This window comes from Dipodomys merriami, unplaced genomic scaffold (genome assembly GCF_024711535.1).
Source record: "Dipodomys merriami isolate MVZ:Mamm:240054 unplaced genomic scaffold, mDipMer1.0.p SCAF_56, whole genome shotgun sequence".
Classification (NCBI taxonomy): Eukaryota; Metazoa; Chordata; class Mammalia; order Rodentia; family Heteromyidae; genus Dipodomys; species Dipodomys merriami.
This window is the reverse complement of record NW_027206135.1, coordinates 6,598,293-6,623,355: the sequence shown is the minus strand read 5'-3', so window position 1 is coordinate 6,623,355 and position 25,063 is coordinate 6,598,293. Positions and strand designations below refer to the sequence as shown.

Here is a 25,063-nt window from a genome sequence, read left to right as displayed (position 1 = left end):
GTTCGGATCAGACAGTGCTGTCTCTGCTGCCTCTGCTGTTGAGTTTACCCAGCAGGAACCAATAGTCTTCTGAAGCAGCTTCCTGTCTCACTGGGGCTTTTTCTGCCCCTGTCTTGGGAATTGCTCATTTCTCCTCAGACTTCAGTCACTTTATTGTTTTCAAGAAATGCTTATGTGTCAGGCGCTTTTAGGCCATGAAAGCTGGGAAAGAGGCTGTGTAGTCACCTCGGTCAAACTCTGATTTGGGGCAGAAATGTGCTGCTCCCTTCCTTCTTTTCTGAACTGTTTTCAGGAAATGGTTGTCACAGTTTCTCTGAGCAGTTCTCTTTGTTCACTATTCTTACAGTGCTAAAGAAAAGCTGGATTTGAGTCAGACCAATGTACAAATTCAGGAGTTCAAAGATGAACTTAGATCACTCTTCTAATGAGATACTATACTTGACCTTCTTTAGATTGTTTCTATGATTTCAGAGAATAACTTAATGTGAAGTCAGGTCTTGGTACCAAAGTCAAAGAGAGAAGGGATGAGCGAATTAGGACCATTGTTCAAAATCCCATTTCCTTACTGGCAACAGTGTAGCAGAACTGTGTAATACACAGACTGTGCTTTGAGGAGGGGCTTTTATTTTAGAGCATCTATGTGTTGAGGACAGGCATTAGAAATTGACAGAAGAAAGACTCTTCTAAAAGAACAGAACACCAGAAAATGCATGACCAGTCCTCACCAGGAAACTGTGAAAGGCCAGGCTAGTGTTTTTTGTCTTTATTTTTGTTTTGTTTATGGCAGTGTCTCTCATGTGGTCCAGGCTGATTCTTATTGCTATTCTTCCTGCTTAGTTCCTCAAGTGTTGAGTTTGTAGGTATGTCTACTACCATGCCTGACTCAGGCTAGTGTTTTCATTCAATGGAACAAGTCAGAGGCAAAGGCATCAGGATAACAAAGATGACAATAAAGGTGAACAGAATTGTTTCCTCACTGTTTCCCTCTCTTCTTCTTCTCCCCTCATGCCCAACTACACCATGGTAGGATGGACTGCATGTGAGCCAATTATTAATTTTGAAGTCTCTTCTGAGCTGATTGATAAACAGAATCATTATTCAATTATACACATTTATATCAAATTGTATTTATATGCATTTATATAAATTACAATTGAATTATACTTAAAAGTAAGAACATGAGTAGGGTGCCAGTAGCTCATGCCTGTAATCCTAACTACTCAAGAGGCTGAGATCTGAGGATCCCAGTTTAAAGCCAGCCTGGGCAGGAAAGTCTATGAGACTTCCATCACCAATTAACCAGAAAGCTAGAAGTGATGCTGTGGCTGAAAGGTAGAGCACTAGCTTTGAGCAAAATAGCTCAGGAACAGCTCCCAGGCTCGAGTTCAAGCCCCCTGACCAACCAAAAAAAGAAAGAAAGAAAGAAAGGAAAGAAGAAAGAAAGAAAGGAAGGAAGGAAGAAAGAAAGAAAGAATAGAAAAGAAAATGAAACTTCATCTCTCATTACTTTGTACTATCTTATGGTGTTACTGATTCATGCTCTTAAGTCATTGAATCTCTGTGGTAAGAAATGAAATATTAGATCATCAGTACTGTGGCGCCTCTCTTCATACTTCTCCATTCAGTGATATCACATTGAGAGTTTGAAACTAGTCATGGAAATTTTAAATCAGCATGGAAATTTGAAAATCAGAGCTTTAATTTATTGCTTTATTGATTGCTTGGAATGTGAAAAAGTGATGGAAAAAAACATACTGACATGGATTAAACTTAAAAGTGTCATAGCCAGATGTCAGTGGCTCATATTTATAATCCTAGCAACTGGAGGCTGAGATCTGAGGATCATGGTTCAAAGCCTGCCAGGCAGGAAACTGTGAGACTTTTTTTTGGGGGGGGGGTCCGGTCGTAGGGCCTGAACTCTGGGCTTGGGCGCTGTCCCTCAGCTCTTCAGCTCAAGGCTAGCGCTCTACCACTTGAGCCACAGCACCACTTCTGGCTTTTTTCTTTTTGCTTATGTGGTGCTGAAGAATCAAACCCAGGGCCTCCAGCATGCAAGGCAAGCGCTCTACCACTGAGCCACCTTCCCAGCCCCCTCTGTGAGATTCTTAACCATCAAAAAACCAGAAGTGGCTCTATGGTTCTCAGTGGTAGAGTGTTAGCTTTGAGCACAAACGCTTAAGGACAGTGCTCAGGCTCTGGTCAAGCCCCATGACTGACAAAAACAAACAAACAAAAACAAAAAACAAAAAACAAAAACTGCCATAGCCAGGTGCTGGTGGCTCATGTTTATAACCCTAGCTACTTGGACAGTAGAAAGATGACAGTTTGAGGCCAGTCTAGGCAGACAAGTTCTAGAGAATCTATCTGAAAAATAATCAGTAAAAAATATTGATAGAAGTGTAGCTCAAAGTGCTAGAGCACCAGCCTACCAAATGCAAGGCCCTGAGTTCAAACTCTGGTACTGTTTTAAAAAAATGGTATGTAATTTCTATTACCCTTGATACCCTCTGAGCATTAGTCTGAAGGCACTTACTGTTTAGCTCAACCTAAAACCCAGTAAACGTATACATTGAGTGAAGGCTAGAGGTGTTTTAAATATAGGGACAGAGACCCTTTAGTAGATTGAGCAGTGTCTCAAATTCTTATCTACCTGGAACCTTAGAATGTGGTCTGACTTGAATTAGGTCTTCTAGATATAATTAAGATAAGGATTGAGATGAGACCATATGCACCTGATTAGGGTGGTCCCTAAATTCAAGGAGAAGATCTTTAGAAGAGATAGAGAAGAACACAGACAGACAAAACAGAAAGACTGTGTGAAGACAGAAACAGACATTGGATTTGTGCAGCTACAGTCCAAGTAATAGCTGAGAACATCCAAAATTGCAAGAGATAAGACAGTCTTCTCCCTTAGAAAATTTCTAGAGATTCTAGCCCTACAGATGCTTTAGATTTGTGCTTCCAGCCTCCAAAACTATAAGAGAATGGTTTGCTCTCACAGAGGTTCTCATGCTTTTGCTAATTTCTTTTACAACCACTTACCAGAAATGGATGTAGGACTTAGGCAATATGGCTAACAAGATTTGCCAACTTCATAAACTGGTTATATCAAGCTGCTTCTTTCAGCTATAAAGAGAAGACATTAACAGGCCAACAATAAAAGATATGAGAGTGATGATGTCTTGTGTTTGAGAAGCCATTTTTCAAAAGTCTTCACATTTACTACCTTATTTGATCTTCATAACAGCCCTACGAAGCAGGCAAAGCTATTAGTGTTATAAAGCAGAGGCTGGAAAATCCTGACTCTGGGATCTGGGTCAGAAACTCTTCCTTTTGCTGTAATGTACTCCTTATCCTCATAACTGCCCAAGGGCATAGAGGAGAGAAAATTCACTAATTAATATCCCTGAATGTCTTGAGTTTCCATATATGTTATTCTATTTATCTTTGTTATACTAAGAAGTTGACACAATTTTCTCCATTTTACAGATATAGGTATGAGTTGTTATACTCAATGTTTAGCAAGGGGGTGGGAAGTTCAAATCTTAATTAATTAATTAATAATTTTGTCAGTAATGCTATGCTGAAGGCTAATGTTCTACAATTTTGAGCTACAGCTCAACTTCCAGTTTTCTGGTGGTTAATTGGAGAGAAGAGTGTCATGAACTTTCCTGCCTGGATGGCTTTGAACCAGGATTCACAGATCAAGGCCTCCTGAGTATCTAGGATTGGAGGCATGAGCCACCAGTGCTCAGCCAGGAGTTCAAACTGTATATCATCTGAGTCCAGGGTCTATACTGAATGTATTCACCATACCACTTCCATTATACTGAGCAAGGTCCTTAGTCTTCAGACATGATAGCCAATGGGCCATTATCTGTAAAACATTTCTTCTGGCACAGACCAATGCATGGGCAGCAGGAGACTCCTGGTGACCATCATTTTCTGCTACTAGCCTCCATCATCTGTGGTACAACACCACTCATTTCCCTTTGGCTATGCAACAGCCCAGCCTGAAGTAAAGAGGACCATATTTCTGTAAGAAACAGTTTTCCCCAAACCACCTCAGGTTTTCAAATAAGGCCATCTCTAACTCTTAAAAGTGAAGGTATGATGGCTTCTAGGACTTGCTATTCTTTCTCTCCTGGCACTGTAGGGTTAGGGGTGGCAAAGTGATCTGCCTGATAATGTCTGGGGTTGGACAGACCTTGAACATCTTGGATTCCTAGCAAATAATTGCCTTCCTCATGGCCTCTAACCAGATATCACATGTTACATGAGCCAGACCTCCAGGCAAGTGCTCCTGAGGGCAAGCCAGACTACCTGGCCACATGGGTCTCATGATGAGCACACTTATCTGGACAAAAAAAGAAAACCCCCACAAAAATATAAATATAAAATTCCCCCAAATGGAACATCTCCTAGGAGATTTAATTGCAGAGTCTAAAACTGGCTGGGGAAAGCACTGTGAAAAACACCCTTGGGTACACCCCACAGGGTGAGATGAAGAAGCCTATGGTCCAGGTGTCTGACATGGAGGCTAAGCAGATCAGTCCACCAGAAAGTCCTATTGTGAAGCTAAGACTGTGAGGGGTATGGGGGAGATTAGACAGTACAGACTTTACCCAGCTCCTTTACATTAAGTGTTCATGCCAGGCAGTCACCTGCTTGAGGAGATGGGTGGGCTGAAAGGCTCTGGGAGAGGAACTGAAAACACTGTTCCTGATCACATATACAATGCTGAGACTGCCCAGTTCAAGGCCTCTCACAACAGTGCCTTCTCCATAGCTGTAGATTTAGTTCGAGGCAATGAAGTGAGGAGATGAGAGAGAGAGATGTCATCAGAAAACTTCCTCTCCAAACACTTTTCATTTTTACTGATGCCTCAACCATCTTTCTAGACCCCATAACTAAAGAGGTGTGGAATCCACACCACGTTAACCCCTTTTGAGGTTAGCCTGGATCAACTCTTCACATACCATAGAGAATAACTCTAGCTGAGAATGTCGCTTACTTCATACTCTTTCCCAGCCTCTTTAGAAGCATTCTTGGTAGGGTTGGGTGTTTCCTAGTTCTCCTCAGTCATGAAGTTTGTACTGGCATTGTTGCTAGAGAGAGGGAAATGCCCATGTCATGCTACTCCTACTAGGAAGGAACATCATTCAGGAACCGGGGACACTGGCTATTGAGTCATCAGGCTTTTTCTGTGCACACAAAACTGTCTCCCACAACCCTGACCCACCTTCTTAGGCAGATTGGTAAAGAGATAAATAATTGTCAAAGTACCCTAGAGATCTGGATAACCACTTTCAGCCTTGTTCTTCTATTATGTAGCTTCTTAATAACTGCCTCAGTTGGAACATCTCATTTATCTCATGCCATTGGACTGTTTCTCTGTTTCTCTGCTCTTCAGACCTGGACTAGGATTATACTGCTGGATTTCCTGGATTTCCTAACTTGCAGATTGCAAATCAAAGGCCTTCTCAGTCTCCATAATCAATTACATGAGCCGGTTCCTAATAATAAGTCTGCTTATATATACAGACATACATATGTGTATACACACACACACACACACACACACTATAGATTGTTTTTCTTAGCAGAATCCTAATGGATGTTTCTGCTTATATATACAGACATATATATGTGTATTCACACACACACACACACACACACACACACACACACACACACACACACACACACACACACACACTATAGATTGTATTTCTTAGCAGAATCCTAATGGATGTTTCCTCTTTTTAAAGTTGCAAGTGTAATATAGCATTAAAGAGAATTTTATTTTCCTTTTGTGTATGCATATATGCCTATTTGTATGTACATACATATTGTGGCAGTAGCAGGGCTAGAACTGAGGGCCAGGCACTGTCCCTTAGCTTTTCACTCAAGGCTGGCATTCTACCACTTGAACCATAGTTTCACTTCTGGCTTTTTGGTGATTAATTAGAGAAAAGTCTCATGGACTTTCCTACTTAGGATGGTTCAAGCCAGGATCATCAGATAGATAGGATTGCATACAAGAGACACTGGTACCTGGCTTTAAAAAAAGTTTAAAAGAAAATATAAAGGAGGGAGTGATCATGTTCAAAGCACACTGTGTATACATGTGGAATCTTAACAAAACACTTATTGATGTATGTTAATTAAAAAATATTTTAAGCTGGGCATCAGTGGTTCACACCTGTAACTACTTAGGAGGCTGAGATCTGAGGATTATGGTTCAAAGCCAGTCAGGACAGGAATGTCCATGAGACTCATATCTCATATCTCCAATTAACTACTAAAAAGCCAGAAATAGTGCTGTGGCTTAAAGTGGTAGAGTAATAGACATGAGCACAAAAACTCAGGGACAGTACCCAGGCCCTGAGTTCAAGCCCTGGGACTAGAACAAAAAATGTTTTTTTTTTTTTAAATTAATTGACTTATAAAAGAAAATACAGGGCTGGAGATGTGGTTTAAATAGTAATGTGCTTGCTGAATATTCATGAGGTCTTGGGTTCAATCTCCAGTATTGAAAAAAGAAAAGAACGTAAAAGAAGTAGAATCTACTGCCAGGCGCTGGTGGCTCATGCCTGTAATCCTAGCTACTCAGGAGGCTGAGATCTAAGGATTGTGGTTCAAAGCCAGCCCGGGCAGGAAAGTCCATGAAACTCTTATCTCCAATAAACCATCAGAAAACTGGAAGTGGTGCTGTAGCTCAAGTGGTAGAGAGCTCACCTTGAGCTGAAGAATGTAGGGACAGTGCCCAAGCCCAGAGTTCAAGCCCCATGACCGACAAAAAAAAACAAAACAAAACAACAAAAAAAAGAATCCACTGTAGTTTTCTAATCTTGTCACATTTGTGTCCTAAGCCAACTTCAGAAAAAAAAAATCACAAGACCCTATCCAAAAAATCATTAGTAATCAAAAAATGGCTGGGGACGTTGTCTTAAGTGAGTATCTGCCTAGCAGGTGCAGGGCCCAGAATTTAAACATCAGTTCCAAGAAATAAATAAAGTAAAATAAGATAAAAACCTGTCATATTTGCTTCCAAGTTTGCAAATTTCCAAATCTTTCTTTCTAAACAGTGTGGTAGACTGGTCTAGAACTCTGGCTCAGTGATCAAAAATGAGTGCAAGTCCTAAGATCAAGATCTGAGTTCAAGTTCATATTCTGATACTTATAAATCCACTTCAGGCAACTTGTTTAATATTTTTGAGTTGTTCTCTCCTCATGAGTAACAGAGTTAAGATGAGGAACCATCTCAGAGCTGCTGGGAGAACTAAATGATAAAAGTGCAAGTAAAGCGTGTGGCACAGTGTCTGGTATGAAGTAGCTGTTTTACACTTGGTATCCATTATATTTGTTTCCTGGCCGTGGGCATGGTGACTAAATGATCATTATGTAGCTGCATCTGTGAATGCAGTGGAAGTAGTGCAGGCATTCCTCAGAGACTCCTCAGAAGACTTCAGGTATTCTTTTTTTTTGTTTTTTGTTTTTTGGTCCAGTTGTGGGGCCTGAACTCTGGGCTTAGCCGCTGTCCCTCAGCTCTTTAGCTCAAGGCTAGCGCTCTACCACTTGAGCCACAGTGCCACTTCTGGCTTTTTTCTTTTTGCTTATGTGGTGCTGAGGAATCGAACGCATGCAAGGCATGCAAGCGCTCTACCACTGAGCCACCTTCCTAGCCCGACTTCAGGTATTCTTGAATGAGTGTTAATTCCTGGGGGCTTCTCTTTTAGAGGCAATAGTAACTTAGCAACATAAATTAGAGACAGAAGCACATTTTGAAATCTTAAGAACTTTTAACAATCAAAAACAAGAGCTGTTTTTTTGTTTGTTTGTTTTTTGTTGTTTTTTTTTTTTTTTGCCAATCCTGGGGCTTAAACTCAGGGTCTGAGCACTGTCCCTGAGCTTCTTTTTCTCAAGGCTAGCACTCTACCACTTGAGCCACAGTGCCACTTCCAGCTTTTTCTGTGTATTTGGTACTGAGGAATTGAACCCAGGGCTTCATGCATGCTAGGCAAGCACTCTACCACTAAGCCACATTCCCAGCCCAAGAGCTGGGTTTTATGTATACATGTTTTAAATTCCTGTCATTCCTACTATTTTGGAGGCAGATACTAGTTTTAGGTCACCAAAGACCTTTTTCTCAACCAATAATCCCAGGAAGGTGGTTACACCTTGCCTAATCTAAACAGGAAGCAGAGGAAGGAGGATTGAGGTCCAAGACCAGCCTCAGGAAAAATGCAAGTCCCTATCTGAAAAATAACTAAAGCAAAAAAAGGATGGCATGTGTGATTCACGTGGTAGAGTACCTGCCTAGCATGCTTAAAGCCCTGAGTATTTTGTTTTTTTTTTTCTCGGTTGTGGCATTTGAACTCGGGGCTTGGGCGCTGTCCCTTAGCTTTTCAGCTCAAGGCGAGCGCTCTACCACTTGAGCCACAGCATCACTTCCAGTTTTCTAGTGGTTTATTGGAGATAAGAGTCTCACGGACTTTCCTGCCATGGCTGGCTTTGAACCGCAATCCTCAGATCTCAGCCTCCTGAATAGCTAGGATTACAGGCGTGAGCCACCGGCACTCGGCTTAGCCCTGAGTATTTGAAGCTCCTAATAGACAAAATTGAAAACTTCAAAGCTCTCAGCTCTTACCCTGGGCATGCCAAGGGGTTCTTTCTCTCTCCCCTTTTATTTCTCCCAGTTTTATGCTTCCTTACTAGTAATATATTTCTGTCATCTTCACAGAGTGTGAAAATTTTTAGCCAATACTATTCTATTTCTTAAAGAAAAATAGCAGTAAATAATATAAAACAGGAATCATGGGATAAAATAAATAAAACGAGAATCATAACCAAGAACATAAAGCAGAGTGAAAATATGAACTGAACCTTTTACCACACTGATGAAGAATTTTCTGTTGATTTCAGAAGGCAGAGCCCACAGCGCTCTGGGCTCAGCAGATGGGCTTAGTGTTGCAGCTCAGTGCAGACAATGACTGCCAGTATTGTAGCTCTACTGCCATCTGCTCTGCTGATGCTGTAGCCTCCTCTGGGTCTTGTCTCAGGAATTTGAGGAATGAAGTCCTGGAAAGCCAAGGGTAAGTGTAAAGAACTTCATGCAAAGAGAAATATCTGCCACTGCCTCACCCATCCTTTCATCTTCCCCAAGTGGCTCTCTCACTGGCTTTTTTTCTGGCTTCCTTTCTGACTCCCTCTGTGGCTGGCTCTCCTTCCCACCTTCCTTCCCTCTCTCCTTTTCTTCTTAGCTCTGAAGCTAATGGATTTTATGTCCTGGGCTGTGCTCTGATTGGTTACCCCTATTATAATTCAATATTTTGGAAGGTGACACTCTATTGGTCAAGTCCCACAACATTTGGATTGGTTGTTTATTCTTAATCAGGTGCCCACTGCAAATCCTCTCCCTAGGGCCATGGAAACTAGAAAGGACTGAGGAATGGCTGAAGCAAAATGTTTTGAAACTATGTCTCTTTTGCATCTGCCTTCTACCTGATATCCAAGGGGCCCTGGATCCTAACTAATTTACTCTTTCAACACTTGATTCAACCCCCAAACATTATTTATTTAGACTGTATAAAACATCTATAGAGTCCTTTTTGTGTAGGATGGGTGTCATCACTTACATTTATTCTTTTGGAAGATTCAGGTCCAAAACCAACATTGGAATTCATGCAATTTCAAGTTCAAAAATACCTCTGGGGGGCTGGGAAGGTGGCTCAGTATGTAGAGTACTTGCCTTGCATGCATGAGGCCCTCGGTTCAATTCCTCAGGCCCAGAGTTCAGGCCCCACAACCTACCAAAAAAATGCCTCTGGGTATCATCATAAGTAAGCATATGATATTGAGACTAATCTCAAATAATAATTACAATCAGACATTGAACCAGTGCAGGGGTAGAGAATTGAAATCAGAGCACCTTACAGAGCAGTATCTTAAATAAAGTTTATTTTGTATCAGTGGACTTCTCATTCTAGTATTACATTTGCATCTAAAATCACATATATGCACAAACTTTGTGTTATTTTATTTAACATGATACACAAAAACTACATGCTGTCACCTAGTTTGATGAAGAGGAATTTCTAGGTTTTAATTTTTTATTTTATGTAAAGCTGTATGTTAAAAAGGCAGAATGATCACAAGTTCCATAATTCACCTCCCAGAGGAAATTGAGGGCAGTCAAGTGCCTGAAGAGAAATTTCTTTTTTTTTTTTTTTTTGGGTCCGGTCATGGGGCCTGAACTCTGGGCCTGGGCGCTGTCCCTCAGCTCTTCAGCTCAAGGCTAGCGCTCTACCACTTGAGTCACAGCGCCACTTCCAGCTTTTTTCTTTTTTGCTTATGTGGTGCTGAGGAATCGAACCCAGGGCCTCATGCAAGCAAGGCAAGCGCTCTACCACTGAGCCAACTTCCCAGCCCCCTGAAGAGAAATTTCTTAAAGAATATTATATTCTTAATCCTGCTTTGACAAAAGAATAAATGAATATCATGAGCTTGAGTAAAATACCAAATACAGGAAGACATTCTACTGGGTAGAGGAAGGTCTTCTACTCAGAGACAAATTTTTCCTTCTTTTACTGTGTCTAAATTTTGTTGAGCAAAATAATAAAAGTAAAGCAATAGGAAGTAGATCCCATCTTAAAAAATTTTTCTAGGAGTAGATAATCAGTTAAGAAGCGGCCTGTATTTCTGTTACGTTGTCTTTCAGAAGGATGACTCTGCTCCTACTTCTGATGACAAAACCTAGATGAAGGTCACTAAAATGTTGAGCCCTCATTTCATTTATACTCTAAGTGTCTAGAATATAAAAACACACGCTTGGATGGCATTCTGAGACCAAGTTGTACACTTGACTTGGCCTCCAACAGAAAGCATCCAGCAGGGATTTCTGCATAGACATTCCTCTGTATCTCATAGCATGTGCTTCTCCTCCTAAGAGGACTCTCACACCATTATATAACCCTACTCCATGACAGAAGTCCAAGAAAAAGGTAAGCAATCATGTTGCTTCCTATTTTATTTAAATGAACTTACAAGTCCTTAGTTTAGCTTTCTCATACACGTGTGCTATGTCATGGGATCTGAATAATTTGAGCATTCTACAGCCTTTAATACCCAGAGACAAAAAGGTTGGACTAGGAGAGACCCAGGTCAGAGAATAGCTGTGATTCTGTGTTGCTCTAGCATCCCTTTCTGGACTTAGACCCTGTATCCTATCCATGTAGGATATTCTGATCCTTGACCTCCTGTAGTCATTCCAATCTGCTTAGGAACTTTCCTGGAATTGATCTTAGCCTCTCTTCCACCTCTGTCCTCCATCTTCCTTTACCTTTGAGCCCTCTATCTTCTAGGTCATTTCTGGCCAATGGCCCAAGTCTGTAGTCACTGCCGATTAATCTTCTACAGATCTGCCAGTCTTCTATGAAGACACATCTTGAGCTGCCAGAAGCATGGCCCTGCTCTCTTTATTCTGAGTTATACATTGAAGCTCCACAGGCTGACACTTCCTTTGTCTGTTTGCATAAGTCTCTATTTGGGAACTTAGATACAACTCTAGTTATTCCTTGAATGATTAATGTTTGTGAGATCTCTCAAAGGACCCAAGAGTTCCAATTTGTCTTTACGCTACTGAAAATTTAATACCAATGAAGCTGATGAAGTCAATGTAACCAAAGAATGTAGGTGAATAAGGACTAGACCCGTAGGCACTCAGTTATGACCTAAGATAAGTCATGGTGTGAAACTTGGTGAAACTTGGTTTTCTGATCTATAAAACAGTGCAATGCAAGTTACCTTATATAGTGACATCAATGTGATTATGGGGTTCAGAACAGGTCCCTTGGGGAACAGAGGGGGTTATCAGGCCAAGAGAGGTATTGACTTCATCACAGAAAAGAATTTAAAGATAATTCAAATGTTGGATTTCAACAGATTTATTACTCAGCAAGAACAGTAAGTATATATTTGAAAAGTGTGTATATGTAAATGCTATATTCTTGGGTTTTGATCTATCTTGATTTTTGTTGTACTGACTATCTGGCCAATCTTTTATTCTTTTTTCCTTTTTTTTCTTTTTGTTTTGTTTTGTCTTATTTTATTGTCAAGGTGATGTACAGAGGAGTTACAGTTACATAAGTAAGGTAGTGAGTACATTTCTTGTTATCCCCTCCCTCATTTTTTCCCCATTTTCCCTCCCCACAATTCCCTCCCCATCAGTTGTACAAGTCATTTCCAACATATTGTGTTGTGAATATCGCTGTTGCATTGGTTACTCCTTTGTCCTTTGTCTCACCATGTTGTTGTTCCCCTTCTCTTCCCTAATTCAGATAAACATAGATATCATATGGTATCAAAATCAAAGTCAATACAACAGGGGCTAACCCATAGGGGAAAAAACACACAAAAGAAACAAGAAATCACATAGTAATTAAAAACAACAACAACAAAGAAAAACCTCTTATGTCCATGTCTTAGAGTTCATTTTGTTTAGCATCATCTTTTTTTGTTTTGCTTATTTTTTATATGTTTTTATTGTAAAAAGACTGTACAGTGGGGTTACAGTTACTTGAGTAAGGTAATGAGTACATTTCCTATTGAGCATTGTTACCTCCTCCTTTGTTTTTCGCCTACTATCCCTTCCCTCTCCATCTCGCCAACTCCCCCGCCCCCCCCCCACAAGTTGTAAAGTTCATTTTCAACATAGTGTCTTGTACATCTCATTGTTACAATGGGTCAACCTGTGCCTTTATTTCAGCATTTTGTTATTTCCCTTCTCCTCCCCAAATTAGAAAAATGTATATACAAGATGAAGGGCACCGGAATCAAATACAGTGAAAATAAGGGTTGTACCATGGAAGAAGAACATACAAAAGAAACAAAAAAATCACATAGTACATTATAAATACGTTAAAAACAATAGCAAGAAAGAAATAAAAACACTTGTGTTCCTATCTTTGGGTTCATTTCTCCTAACATCATCTTATATGGTCATATGTACATAGCTTTTGACCTCCTCTGCTTGTCCTAGACATATACTACTTATTGAGAATAAGGGAAACCATGGGACCTATGTTTCTTTAGGCCTGGTTTACTTCACTTCATTTTTTTTCCAAGTCTTTCCATTTCCTAACAAATGAGGTGATGTCATTCTTTCTGATGGAAAGATAGATGGATAGAATTCCATTGTGTATATATACCACATTTTCTTGATCCATTCATTTACTGAGGGGCATCTGGGTTGGTTCCATATCTTAACTATGGTAAATAATGCTGCAATAAGCATAGTTGTGCTGGTAGCTTTAGTATGGTCTTCTTTGTGATCATTTGGGTAAATGCCCAAAAGTGGGATTGCTGGGTCATAGGGGGGCTCTATGTGGAATCTTTTGAGGAACCTCCATACTGCTTTCCAAAGTGGTTGAACAAGTTTACACTCCCCCAACAATGCAGTAGGGTTCCCTTTTGGCCACATCCCCTCCAGCATCTGTTATTAGATTTCTTGATTTTAGCCTTCTAACTGGGGTAAGGTGGAATCTCAATGTTGTTTTGATTTGCATTTCTTTTATGACTAGAGAAGTTGAGCATTTCTTCATGTGGCTATTGGCCATTCTTATTTCCTCTTCAGAGAAGTTTCTCTTTAAGTCTTTAGCTCACTTATTTATCGGGCACTTGTTTCTTTGAGGATTTGTTGTTGGAGGTTTTAAGTTTTTGAGTTCTAAGTATATTTTGGATATGAGACCCTTGTCCATTGTATGGCTAGTGAAGATCTTCTCCCAAACTGTGGGCTTTCTACTGATCTTGCTACTATGTCCTTTGCCATGCAGAAGCTCTGCAGTTTCCTGTAATCCCATTTGTCCAACTTTTCTTTGATTTGTTGTGTTTCTGGGTCTTTATTAAGAAAATTTTGGCCTGTGCCAAGGAGCCCTAGAATTTCTCCTATTCCTTCCTGTAATGTTTTCAGGATGTTTGCTTTGACTTCAAGGTCTTTGATCCATTTGGAGTTGATTCTGGTGCAAGGTGATATATAAGGATCTAGCTTTTCATTATTTCATAGCTAAGATATGAAACCAACCCAGATGCCCCTCAATAAATGAATGGATCAAGAAAAATGTGGTATATATACACAATGGAATTCTATGCTTCTATCAGAAAGAATGACATTGCCCCATTTGTTAGGAAATGGAAAGACTTAGAAAAAATTATATTAAATGAAGTAAACCAGGTGCAAAGAAACATAGGTCCCATGGTTTCCCTTATTTGCAATAACTAGTATATATCTGAGACAAGCAGAAAAGGTCAGATAAGATGATGTTAAGCGAAATGAAACCCAAGATAAGGACACAAGTGATTTTTTCTTTCTTGCTATTGTTTCTAATGTATTTATAAAGTATTTCATGATTTTTTTGTTGCTTTGTATGTTCTTCCCCCATGGCATAACCCTTGTTTTCACTGTATTTGGTGTTGGTATAATTTGGGGAGCAGAAGGGAAAAAACAAATTGTTTAAATAGGGATACAGGTTGACCCTTTGCAACAATGAGAAGTACAAGACACTATGTTGAAAAACGAATTTCACAATTTAGGTGGGTGGGGAGAATGTAGTTGTGGAGATGGGAGGGAAGGGATGGTAGGGAGAAAACAAAGGAGGAGGTAACAATGCTTGATAAAAGATGTACTCATTACTTGCTCATGTGACTGTAACCCCTCTGTACAGTATTTTCACAATAAAAAACTTACTTAAAATAAAAGGATCTAGCTTTAGTTTTCTATAGGTATTAAACCAGTTTTTCCAGCACTATTTACTGAAGAGACTGTCTTTCTTCCATTCTATTTTTTTAGCTCCCTTATTGAAGATTAGGTGGCTATAGGTCTGTAGGTTCATTTCTGGGTCTTCAGTTCTTCTATTCCATTGGTTCTCAGGTATGTTCTTGTGCCAGTACCAAGCTGTTTTGATGACTACGGCTTTGTAGTAGAGTTTGAAATTTGGTATTGATATTCCTCTAGCATTGTTCTTTCTGCCAAGGATTGTTTTTGCTATTTGGGGTCTTTTATTGTTCTATATGAATTTTTGGATTGCCTCTTCTATTTCCTTGAAGAATGAGGTTGGAATATTGATAGGTATTGCATTGAGTTTGTAGATAGCCTTTGGAAGTATTGCTATTTTCACAATGTTAATCCTCCCAATCCAGGAGCATGGGAGCTTTTTCCACTTCTTAAGTTCTGCTTTAATTTCCTTTTTCAGTTTAGTATCATCTTATATATAATGGAATTCTATGCTTACATCAGAAAGAATGACACCTTGTCATTTGTAAGGAAATGGAAAGACTTGTTTTTGTTTTTTTAAACTACACTCATAGTCTTGCCTGAGGTTTCCAGTTGTTAGTCTTATCTAATGGTTCCTATCTTTTGCTATGTGACCACAAACAGGCAGAGGGTGAAAAAAGAGCACATTATCATTTAACATCATTGATGTTATTGGTATAATTTTCACGGCTGTCTTCTTTAGTACATGCTTTAATAGAGCTCTCTTTGGCTCTCTGAGGGGTCATTCTGTAAAGGGTTTATCTTAACATTTCACTGGCTTTCTTATTCCCTCCCTTGTCCTCTCTATTTCCCGATGTGCCTATGCTCAGATCCCCCTCTCCCAGGACCAAAGCAACCTTTCCTCAATACCAGAAGTGACTTGAAGCAGGATAGATAGGTGAGGAGACAGTGCAATTATATTACTTTCAACAAATATCAAAAAAGCAAGATTCTGAAGTTAAACCAGGAATTAAAGTGAAAAGGCTGATAAACTCCCCTAGCACCATCCCTCTTTTTCCACGTTAAGCTAGAAGGTTAGGAGGTATAAGAGGGGCTATGTAAGTGATGCCTTCTACTTTGAACTCTTATAGGACCATCTAAATCTATCTTATCCCTTGAAATGATAAAAATCTAAGAACTCTTTCTAAATTGATAGAGATGGAATAAATCAATGTCTGGCAAAAGGAAGTCCTGAAGGTTTCCTGTGTTTTGGGTGCGTCTCACACATTTTACCCACCCCGAGTTCAAAGTGTGTTAGTGAGGACACCCATTGTTTCAAAGCAGCATGCCTCTTCCCATCCTTAGTGTCTTCTAGTTCCAATAACTTTCCCACAACCCTTGGGAGATTTACAAAAGGAAGCTGATTAGGAATTGAGAAGCAATCAGAATGTTGTAGGACCTTTACCAAACACCTAATTGCTAAGGGCCACCAATCAAAGCTTAGCCTGAAATAAAAACCTCTAGGTTCAGCCATGTGAAAGAAGAAAATAGGAGAACAGACAGAGATACTAGAACACACAATAGTAGAACACACAAGCATTCCCCCCTACACACACAAATGGACAGTCCTCTTCTGAATAAAGTTCTTCATATTCATTCTCCCTTGTCCTGAAATTTGTTCAGTTCCTGAGACAAGAACCCTGGGATGCTACAGCAGCAGCAACAGCAGCAGATGACCGTGGAGCTGCAACACTGGCAGCTGTTATTCCATTGGTAGATTTGGCAGGATTTTCTGTCTAAATAAGAGATGAAGGAGAACACCTCATATATTATGGTCTTTAGACTTGTGGTCTAGTCTACTGGAAGTTGACAATGCCCTTCTCTGAGAAAGGTGTCACGGGAGGTAGAGAAAATTTGGAGCAAAACTGGAAGCAAGGAATATAAGTTTTGTTTATTTGGGATATGTTCAGTGGAAACATTTATGATTTATCCATAAATGAAGACTTCTAGGGAGTATTTGAATGGAATGGATTTATGAGTAAAGGAATAATTGAGAGGCAACAAACAAAAAAACACAACAAACAGACTGAGAATTCATCCCTTAAACTCCCTCATCTTGAGACTTAAAAGCTAACACCTTTGAAGGACTTGCCGGGAGGCCAGTCTTGACAAAGCCATAACTAGAAACAAGATCTCAGAGTGGGGGGAGGGTGGAGAGAGGGATGTGAAGGGATGGGAAGGGGAAACAAAGGAGGAGGCAACAATGCTTGATAAGAAATGTACTCACTATCTTGCCCACGTAATTGTAACCCCTCTGTACAGTATTTTCACAATAAGAAAAAAAAGAAACAAGATCTCTTTGGGCTAAGGCTACTATACCCATCTCCTGATTGAGTGTCATTATGGTCTATTAATCTTCATGTTCCCTAAGCTAACAATGCCTGACATACAGTTAATGTGTATAGAATGAATATACTAATTACAGTACATCTCTACATAGTCACTGGAATTATATTTCAGAGGCATTTTGGAAGTCATCAGACCCAGGGAAGTCCAATTTAGCCACTAAATTTACATTTCCCCAATTAACTTCTAACTTCTCATTTCCTCTAAGAGCAGAGCCTCTGTTGTTCAGGTCAGACCCAGGGGCAGGCTTTGTGTTAAGTATACACTTCTGACTAGGAAGACTGATAAAAGCAAAAGTAGAAAGAAGATACAATTTGAGACACAGAAACTGTTATCAATTCTATCATATTGTAAACTTGAGAAAGGCTAGGAGATCTTGTCATGATTTAATCAAAGTTGAGTCCTGAGAAAGTAGTATAGGACCAAAGAAGGCACCTACCTACTGTATACCAGACTGTGTTGAATGATTTACTGAAATCATCTCAAAATTGATTTTTAAAAATGTTTACTTTTTTAACACAAGGAAACTTAGCCTTAAAAAGTTTACTTTTCCAAAGTTTCAAAGCTGGTAAATGGTTTGTTTTGGGACACAAAACCCAACTATATAACTTCAAAGAACATGTTCTTTCCCTTATAATATGTAATCTTCTAAGGGTGGTTTCAGGCCTATTACATAATAGACCTGAAGACCTAAATGTTCATTCCAGCACACTCTCCTAGAGCTAATAAGCCACCAATCTTGCCCATACTGACAGGGGCCTGCACAGTTCAATGGTCTATAGTTTGGGAGAATTCTAGACACTCTTAGGAAGAAGATACACAATGGCCCAAACCATAGGGGGTATCCAGTAGAAAGAGAAATTGTCTTTGACTTCCAGCTTCAGGTTTGCTGGTAACCAGCCAAATGATCTTGAGAGACTACTTCCCTCTCTTGTTTTTCTAAGACTGAAGAAAATAGGGAAATGAAGATTTTGTAGACTTCGCTGTTGATGATTCAAAATCTTTTCCATAACATCATTTCTATCACATCCATAGTGGATGGGAAGATTTGTTGCATGGAGGAGGGAGAGTATCCTACTCCTGAAAAGTGTTTCTTGAATTTTGAGAAGGAACAATTGGTTTGAGTTGTAACAAGTTAGAGTTTGTAAGGTCAGTTAGATGAGGGAGGAGAATTCTGATAAGTGTAAAAGCTTAAATAAAGGCACTGAGTTCCAGGGAACTGCAAATATGGGAAGGGTGGAGCATTTGGTAAAACAAAGGACTAATTTAGAAAAATGACACGAAAAAATACAAGGAACTAAGTCATGTAAGGATCCGTAGTAGACTTAGTCTCTTTAAGAGCTCTATCTTTCAAGGTTTTAATCATGGGAATGTAGTCAGCAAGCTTATATTTTAAAAAGATCTTTCTGGGGGCTTGGAGGTGTGGCCCACACCTAGCAAGGCAATGAGTTCAATCCCCATCAGTACAATATATATCAAGTAATATAAAGAGCCTCCTGCAGATCAGGCACCAGTGGTTCACACCTGTAATCCTAGCTATTCAGGAGGCTGAGATCTGAGGATTGTAGTTCCAAGCCAGCAGAGGCAGTAGAGTCCATGAGACTCATCTCCAATTAACCACTAAAGATCCGGAAGCAGAGCTGTGGCTCTAGTGGTAGAGTGCTAGCCTTGAGGGGGCAGCGGAGAACCCAACTCAGGAATAGTACTCAGGCCCTGAGTTCAAGACCCAGGACTGACATACATACCAAAACAAAAATATCCTTTTGCTTTGTGTTTTTCTCTCTTAGAGATAGCAAGGTGGAGAGAGAAGCTTCTATCCAAAATGCAAAGAGAAGTGGGACAGAGCCATAGCCAATATCAACTTATAGCTACTATCTGTTATTGTACAGAAGCTATCTAATTTTGTTTTTATTTTTTCTGTTAACTTCTTGTCCTTTTCTGTTTTTTATTTTCTTCTTTTTTTAGCTGGTCATGGGTGGGGCTTGAACTCAAAGCTTGGATCTGGGTGCTGTTTCTGAGCTTTTTCACTCAAGACTAGTGCTCTACCACTTTGAGCTACAGTGCCAATTCTGGTTTTATGGTGGTTAACTGAAGATAAGAATCGCATGGACTTTCTTGCCCTATCTGGCTTCAAACTGCAATCCTCAGATCTCTGCCTCCTACGTAGCTAAGATTACAGGGGTGAGGCACCAGTACTTGGCTTCCTTTTCTTTTTCTTTCCTCTTCTCTTCTAAGAAATTTACAATAGAATGGTTTGATTCTCCCTCACTTTTCCCTCTGTTCTTAAAAATGGATTACTGGGAACGAGTTTATTTAAGGTCATTTGCAGAGTGGTAGGTGATTAATTGTATTCATCTCAAGTTGCCGATCACTGCTATTAAATTCCTATTTCATATGGCTCTAAATATGTGGCAGAATTAATGCGAACCTGGACAGGCTCAGACTGTTACCTAGTACTAAACCATGAGAGGTGAATATAGGCTCAGATAACATCAATTAGATTCTGGGAAGATTAGATTATGTTCCTGCTCTTATCAGGGATTCTACCAATCTTAGCAAACAGTATCCAACCATAAGAAGGATGGTCTGTTTTGCTCCTGTTTGGGATGTAGAGTGGTTAAAAGGTAGCTTACTCTGAGATGAAGTTACTCTGGCTAGGAGTCTGAGAAACTGTAGAAGGAATAATTGTAGGAATTTTTACATGAATCAGAGTATCACAAGACTGGAAAATTATTAGACCTAATTCATCTTTGTGGAGAAGTCTAGAAGCTAACTCATTAAATGTTGCTAGCTAGACAGACTGTGTTTTGCTTTTCCTCTAATTCTTCAAGTTACTTCACAAATCTTTCAGTAAAATTCTCACTCACTTTTTTTTTCTGGTCTTGGGGCTTGACCTCAGGGCTTGGGCTTTGTTCCTGCATCTCTTTGTGCTCACAGCTAGTGCTACCACGTAACCCACGGTGCCACTTCTGGCTTTTTCTGAGTAGTTTTTTGGAGATAAGAGTCTCATGGACTTTCCTGCCTGGGCTGGCTTTAAACTGCAATCCTCAGATCTCAGCCTACTGAGTTGGATTACAGGCATGAGCACAGGTAACAGGCTCCTCACTTTTTGTCTGTGTATTTTTGCATATGACCAGTTGATATTGGCACAGGGTACAGTCCTTTTTATCCTTATCTTTTGCAAATGTGAAATGCCACTTGTTTATCCAGATGTTAACTGGAATACCCTCTTGCTTCATCAAAGTTGGTTCCGGAGTGGGGATAGGTAACCCAGTCTAAAAGAGTAGGTCCACTCCAATCTAGCTGAATACCTTATCAGTTAGATCTTGTAACCGATTTTCTCACTACTTTTTCAAAGAAATAAGCAGGCTTCTGTCTCATTAGAAATGAGGGTTCTCTTATTGATATGATGCTGACTAGTAAAATTATGATCTCAGAATGATTACACTTAAGGAACAAATTAGCTCCTTTAAAATCTAGTCTACTTATAAAGAACCACTCAAGCTGGTTCTACTTGCCATCTGCAAATAAAGCAATATATATGTATGTATGTTTGTATGTATGTATGTATATATGTATTTACCGTTCATGATGCTTAAACTCAGGGCTGGGGAACTATCCCTGAGCTCTTTTGCTCCACACTAGAACTTTATCACTTTGAACCACAGCTCCACTTCCTGTTTTCTGATGATTGATTGGAGATAAGAGTCTTATGGACTTTCTTGCCTGGACTGTCTTTGAACCCCATACCTCAGATCTTAGCATCTTGAGTAGCTAGGATTATAGGTGTGAGCCACTAGCGCTCAGCCAATAAGGCAGTAGTTTTATTTAGATAACCTTTTTACTCTAACTCTGTCTAGCAGCTGGGTTGGTGTTTTGTTCCCAGGGCATCCCTGCATCAACCCTCCTTTCTCTTCCTTGAGATTCCTCCACACACACTCCCTCGGCTAACACCTCTCAATTTTTTCAGTCTTAGATTCCAATAGAAAGTGTTCTCTGGCCCTCAAAACTAGAGCTCTTCCTTATGATTTACTTTTTCTCAGTTCTCAATAGTTCTGATAAGTCATGTTTGACACACATATCTGTTGATGGAATTGAAATTAATTTCGTAATTTTCCTTATGGCTATCTTACAGTCTAGAATGTAATCTGCATGAAGACAAGAATGGTGCTACTTTCTGTATTAAATTAAGAATGGTGCCTAACTCAGCAGCTGCTCAGTAAACACATATAACTAGTTTTTTGGAAATCACGTTTCTGAACCTGGTTGGTTGTGAACTAACCTTAGAGTCTCCCCTCCTCAACCTCCTATTCACAATGAGAACAAAGTCAGGTCTGCCTTCCATTATCACATAAGGATGTCTCAGGCAAATCCTTCGGTTTCATTTTTATCACTTCCAGTAATGTTCACTGTAAAACTCCCCTTGTGCCTCTTCCTGTCACTTCAGTTTTATGGTTTAAAACTCTGTAATAAGGAAGAAAGTATGGTCTGATGTTTTCCCTCCTTGTTTACCTCATCAAATTGCAGCTTTTCACACCGTACAGTGTAGGGCTGTTAGGGCCAAATTATTTCTTAGTTACCTGGCTGTGAGGATTGTCTCCATTTCTCTAGAAAATGCTGGTCTGTGGGTGCTGTCTGTGGCAGGCATCTAAGCATGGTCTTATTAATAAAGCATGAAAGGGAGTGATACAGGGGTTTCTGAAAGGAGATGGGCATGGGGGTAGGGAACTTTCCATTGAAAAGTATGCTGATATGAATCTTCCTCTCACTTGGCTCCCACTGACAATGTACTACACAACCTCTTCCTGCAAGGATCTGCTTACCTAGTAGTTTGAGTAGCAAGATAGTGTCCACTATGTGTACTCCTGCATCCTTACCCTGCTAAACAGTGGTGTACAGACTGTGTCTCATCTTCCTCTGATGCCATGTTTCTACCATGGAGAAGATCAATAGATCCATTGCCCGAGCATGAAATAAGGTGTTAGCCTCCCCTTCTTCGGCATACCTTGAACATCTCAAGTGGCACTCCTCCTTACCCATGGGGAGGGCAGAAAGAAGCTACAGGACTCTCCTTACTCTAGAAATTTATTTTACAGATTCCTTTCCTGTCCTCTGAACTTAGTCCTCTGTTTATATGGAGTGGGATGAAAAGTGACTAAACCAATTCAGTCATCTTTCACTAGGTCTTAGAGCTGATTGTATCCCCAATTAGTTTGTAGTTCTCTTTAGAATGTGAAATCTCTTTACTCTAGTTCTAGGTAATGAGACATTAAGTAAAGTCTTTTCAGGAATTCTGTTGTAAACACGTGTCCAGAGACCCAACCAATGTGTTCCTTAGAAGCCTTTGCATGAGCTGGACCCTAGGATTCAAGAGGTCATTGGGAGGCACTTATTAGGTAGACTTATTTTCTATTTTAATAAGGGAGGAAAGGAGCCAACCAAGGCACTACTAAGCAGGTTCTGTGCAAACCCCAGCTGGAGCATCAAGAGGCCAAGCCAAAAGAAAGAAAGGAAGAAAGAAAGTAAGAGATTTTTCTCCTTGCTAAACCTGCTGGACCACCTGCCCGAGAGCCGCGAGTGCGTGAACTGCGGCTCCATCCAGACGCACCGGCCACTACCTGTGCAGCGCCTGCGGGCTCTCCAGCAATCCAGATGAACGGCCTCAGCCGGTCCCTCATCACGCCGCAGGAGCGCGTGCCTTCGTCACGGCGGCTTGGATTGTCTTGTGCCAACTGTCATACCACGACCACCACCTTGTGTCGCAGAAATGCCGAGGGTGAACCCGTGTGCAACGCTTGTGGACTGTACATGAAACTCCACGGGGTGCCTCAACCACTTGCTATAAAAAAAGAGGGAATTCAAACCAGAAAACGAAAACCTAAAAACATAAATAAGTCCAAGGCTTGCTCTGGTAATAGCAATAATCCTGTTCCCATGACTCCAACTTCCACCTCTTCTAACTCAGATGACTGCAGCAAAAATACTTCTCCAACACAACCAACAGCCTCAGGGGCTCCAGGGATGCCTAACGCGGAGAAGGCCCCACCCCTGAGTACAGCGAGCTCAAGCACTCAGCTCAGGACTGGCTCTGCATTGGCGTTAGTCTGTCTTCCCCAGCAGAAGTCACATCCTCTGTGCGACAGGATTCCTGGTGCGCTCTGGCCTTGGCCTGAGCTGGTGCTGCTGGGGGTAAAGAGGACTCCCCCCCACTCTGAGGGCCTCGAACCAGCAGTCCACATGGTGGCAACCAGACAGACCGAACATTCCTCCGATGCGTGATTTCTGTGCCTTTGTTTTGAAAGTGATGTATTTCACAAGAGGCTTGCTTCTGGGGAAAGGCCAATGGCAGTGGCACATGGCCAGCCTCCTGCAGCCTCCTCCAGCCACCCTGCTTCTGCGCTGTCCCCTGAACTGCTGGCACAAACTGGGATTTGGACAATTGAGATTCTTTCTTTTTTTTTTTTTTTTTTAAGTTTAATGTGTATTGCCCCAAATCATGTGCTTCTTTGGATCGATTATGGTTTTTCTAGAAGTTCTTCACACCTGTGCCACATGCCAAGTTCACAAGTTCGTGGAGACCATTGGAGGCCCTTTGGTACTCACGGCTAAGGTGGAGGATTGCTTTCTGAGGTGTACTGTCAAGTGTATTTGTCAGTTTTCAAGACTGCAGAGCTGTGACTGAATCTTCTCGAAGCTCAGCTTGGGCGACTGATCTGAGCTCACTCAGAGTTTGTAAACAGGGTAGCAAACAAGATATCTTTTTCTTCCATGTACACAATAATTTTTTTAAGTGCAATTTGTGTTGCAGCAATCAGTGTTAAATCATTTGCATACTATTTAACAGCATTTTTTATAATGAATGTATACATTTTAACTTAATGGTACTTAAAATAATTTTAAAAAAATGTTAACTTAGACATTCTTAAGGATTTTACAAACTACATCCCATTTTTACCTTCCCAACTGTCCAAAGAAAACTCATGTCAAGAACAAATCCCTCTCTCAGGAAAAATTGCCTTTCTCTATTTGTTAAGAATTTTTATACGAGAATACCAATATACTCCTTTTTCTTTCACTGTGGATATGTGCTGGAAAATTTGCAACAAAAACTTTACTACCTAAAAAATAGCATTTGTAAATACTCTAGGCTTCTGTACACCCTCTGATGAAGTCTGTATAGTGTGACTCACCACAGTGCTGCGGACCGGGTTCTGTCGGGACGACGGAGGATACCTAGGGGAGGAACCTGGAATAGGTGGGGAGATGGCAAAAAGACAACTCACACACATTAGGAGTGGATGCTGAGTGCGATTTAATGCAGAGGATAGCAAACTTTTATAACAAGTCTCATGAGAAAGGGCAAAAGGTTACACAATCTTGCTGCAGGGCTTCTTTCTTGGGTGGTCACCAGCTGGGCACCTGATAGGCATTTGTCTCCGGCTTATCTCTAAGGAATACAATGGGTTTGGGTTTCGATGTTTGTCACCAATTAACCATTACCTATTTTTATAGAGGCCTTAACTTTCCCATAAGATCATTCCTGTCTCTTCTTTAATAGTAAACTTTAAGGAGACCTAGTAATTCGCTTAGTAAATAGCAGGAAATTCTCTCTCCTAAATGATTATCTCAGCAATTGCCATACATTCTTTCTGTTTTAACTGAGCCTATAGCTTCTTGTAAATCCCTTACAAATAATTCCTTCTGCTGAAGTGACTTTGTGAAACCCCCCAATACTTTTATATTTACTTATAACTTGTCTCCTAGCCTCCATAAGAGGGGTTTCAGGTTAGCACTTAACTCTGGTGAGTCCGTCATATTTTTAAGACACTCATCAGATATTGGAGTCGTCAACACTCTTAAGAAAGAGCTTTGAATAAGGGGACATTGACAATGAGCAAGTACAAA

At 40.4% G+C, this 25,063-nt stretch overlaps 1 pseudogene; it reads left to right on the top strand.

Annotated features, from left to right (window-relative positions):
* Nucleotides 1–4,676: 4,676 nt before the first annotated feature.
* LOC138812067 (transcription factor GATA-6-like) lies at nucleotides 4,677–23,527 on the top strand (annotated as a pseudogene).
* The last annotated feature ends 1,536 nt before the right edge of the window (nucleotides 23,528–25,063 follow it).